Genomic DNA, 750 nt, shown 5'->3' on the forward strand with positions numbered 1-750 from the left:
CGCACCGGGGGCGCGCAATATTCTGCTCCATGGATTATTATAACATCAATTGCTTCGAAAGCGTGGAAAGCTGCCACCTTTATTGAAAAGAAGGTCCGACTAGAACACGAACTGAACCCGGAGCCAATTGGGTCCGGTTACTCCGAGATGGAAACGTGTCACATAGAGCACCAGCCGTCGTGTCACCCACTCACACCCATGGCGCGAGTGTGATGATTGATTTATAAGTTGAACGGCAAAGAGTATTGAAGCTGCGGTGCATGAGAAGAAACGACCTAGCTGCCCGTACCTCAGGCTCAGAGGAAGGAAGTACGGAAGGAGACCCAATGAGACCCAATGGCCAAACACTGGACGGGGCAGCTGGATGTCCCGGATGTCCCAGCTGGATCCACCTACAAGCTAGAGGCGTCGGAGGCCACGCGCGCCCCGGAGACGGAATTGAGGCGTCGGAGGCCACGCGCGCCCCGGAGACGGAATTGAGGCGTCGGCGGTGATGCTAAGGTATGGCACGGTCGCAGCTGTAGCCTGTAGGTGGATCCGCCGAGTCGCCTTAAAAAGAAGAGAAGAGGGGAGAGGAAAAATGAAGAGGAGTTTGGCTCCTGTTTTATTTTTTATTTTTAAAAATTAATTAATAAGCCACATGTCATTCGCTCATGAGTAGAATTTTCAAGGGAAAAAATTAGGTATTAGGGCATCTTCAGCATTGACCCATAGATTCTCTCCCGCGCATCCATGGACCCGGGAGAGGGG

Source organism: Triticum dicoccoides, chromosome 2A, assembly GCF_002162155.2.
Source record: "Triticum dicoccoides isolate Atlit2015 ecotype Zavitan chromosome 2A, WEW_v2.0, whole genome shotgun sequence".
NCBI lineage: Eukaryota > Viridiplantae > Streptophyta > Magnoliopsida > Poales > Poaceae > Triticum > Triticum dicoccoides.